At 29.8% G+C, this 2563-nt stretch overlaps 1 long non-coding RNA gene across 1 annotated transcript in view; it reads left to right on the forward strand.

Annotated features, from left to right (window-relative positions):
• The first annotated feature begins 1394 nt into the window (after positions 1-1394).
• The window catches only part of LOC108760926 (uncharacterized), a 7578-nt gene continuing 6409 nt past the window's right edge, over positions 1395-2563 (forward strand). Inside the window, exons 1-2 of the long non-coding RNA XR_001940103.1 lie at positions 1395-1410; positions 1589-1621. This is a non-coding gene — a long non-coding RNA (uncharacterized LOC108760926). The remainder of the gene's footprint in view (positions 1411-1588; positions 1622-2563) is intronic.

Consider the following 2563-nt stretch of genomic DNA (forward strand, 5'->3'; position numbering starts at 1 on the left):
CGTATCGCCCTCTGTACCTGTGAACGTAAGCAGCAATTTTTGTAGTTAAACCTCTATAGTGTTTTAGTTAAAATGCGTTTTTCCGATTTAGCAAAATATGGAAAATTTTCTCTGTCTCTTCATCTCATATTTTTTAAAATTATTAATCGAAAATATACCTATCTTGCTTATATGTTTTAATTATAATATAAATGGAATTATTTTTTTTACAGGCGCCTGTGGACGCTGTAAGTTCTCCAAAAATACATTTATTAAATATTAGATATTAAAAAAATCAAGAACAATTTTTGTAATATATCATTATTAATGGATAAATGTTCAGCCGATCACAGTCGAGGGAAATCCAACGGGTTCAGCATCAGCTCCGTCCGGCTAAGGGGAGCGCGGGGCGCGGGGGATTCTTCGGTGGCGGGGGTTGACGTTATGCGGCGTGGCAGTAAGGCATCACAGATTTTGCGGATTGCAGTCATGAATGAGTAGCGTGAATGTGATCTTAAATAATGTCATATTCTGAACGTCGTATTTTAGGTCAACTATTACAACATGTTATAAACTGTTTGTACAGGAAATATACGCTAAATATATTGTGATTAATGTGTATTACAAATTTTTAAACTACCGATACATTACATTTCTCCTTGCTTGAATCAATCATGTTATCTCACGTCAATTCGATAACAGTAATGTACAAATCATATTTAAACTGACAAAAAATTTTAAGTAATGTGTACTATTAATTCTCGTGATCATATTTGTAATCAGCACACCAAAATACAGTAGTATACCAGTCAACAATAAAATCGATCGGTTCACCCTTCGAAACTCCACCCAAAATGTTCTTCCGGGTGAATTATAGATTTACTCTTTATCGATTAACTTTTTGATATTCAATAATGCCTCATAAATATCATAAAAGAAAATTTAGTTAAGAACAGCTTTAAGCCAATAAAAAACATATATTGTAACATGTAATACAAAAATTCAAAGTTAGCAATAAATATATAATAAAATTAAAATGAAATTAAACAGCATACATATATTTTCTCAATATATGTATGCCATTTAATTTCATTTTAATTTTATTATATATTTATTGCTAACTTTGAATTTTTGTATTACATGTTACAATATATGTTTTTTATTGGCTTAAAGCTGTTCTTAACTAAATTTTTTTTTTGATATTGTCATATGACGTACATTTCTACAACATATCGATATAGCATCATTTCGTTGTGCTATGTACGTTGTATCGTGTACTTAAACGTATGGATATATAATAAAGAATTGAACGATGAAACCAATATTGTAATTGGTTCTTTTTCAATTCTAGCAATAGTTATTCAACACAACATAAAAGTTACACTGATTGCGACATGGCCTATATGGCGTACTCCGATGTTAGCAAAAAGTGTAAGTAAGCAATTTTTGTAGTTAAACGTCTATAGTGTTGTAGTTAAAATGCGCTTTTCGAATTTAGCAAAATGTGGAAAATTTTCTCTTCATCTCATATTTTTTAAAATTATTAATCGGAAATATCTTGCGTATATGTTTTAATTATAATATAAGCGGAATTATTTCTTTTTTACAGCCTTTTATGCAACCTCTTGTAGAACCGGTAGTGGTAAGTTCTCCAACAATATATTTAATAAATAGTAGATATTAAAAAAATCAAGAATAATTTTTATAATATATCGTTATTAATGGATAATTGTTTCTGAAAAAGGCGGCCAAGTTCATTAGAATAGTTGTGTAAGAACAAGTTGCACTTAACGAAGATTTCTTTGCAGAGCATTTAAACGACCTATTTTATTATTTTTAGAAGGTTTTCCAAGCTTTCCTGGATAAATAACCATTTTTTCATGAATGCACGGACTTCCAAAATGACAATTGCATAAATTTTAAAGGTGTCCATTCAGGGCCAATTTTGGCCATTTTTACACTGCTTCCTTTAATTCAATTTTTAAATTGTATATTTCCTTCGTTTTAGTATAAAACAACGACAATATTGAGGAACAGCAGTTTAAATCAAGTCAAATTTGACACTACAAATTTAACAATAGGCCTGTTCTTTTTGGTTGAACTTTTGCACCAGTTCATCTTTCTTCTTCTTTCCTCCTGAAGATAAAAGGAAGAAAGATTAACTGGTGCAAAAATTTAGTTAAAAAGAACAGGCCTATTGCAATTCAAATTCCGAATTTATGAATCAGTGAAATAATTCTTGCTCTGTGTGCGAAGGTTGCACGAACAATGTCCTTTTTCACACATACAATTGTATTTGCAATTCGCATTGATATTATCAATTATTATCGCTTCCAAGTTATAATGAATAATGGTTATTAAAATTTCCATTAAAGAAAAATCAACAGCAATATTGGTCTCATCACTAAATTTTTCAATCCATATTAAAGTTGTATACGACGGAATAACACTATAATACCTAAATGTAGAAATTTATGTAATAAATGGCTAAAGAAACAAACCCAATGCATCTATTTACTCGAAAGATAGTAATGCTGACTTAAATGACACGATTTTATCATCTAGAAGTAGCAATGTTGTTTTT

This window comes from Trachymyrmex cornetzi, unplaced genomic scaffold, assembly GCF_001594075.2.
Source record: "Trachymyrmex cornetzi isolate Tcor2-1 unplaced genomic scaffold, Tcor1.1 scaffold230, whole genome shotgun sequence".
NCBI lineage: Eukaryota > Metazoa > Arthropoda > Insecta > Hymenoptera > Formicidae > Trachymyrmex > Trachymyrmex cornetzi.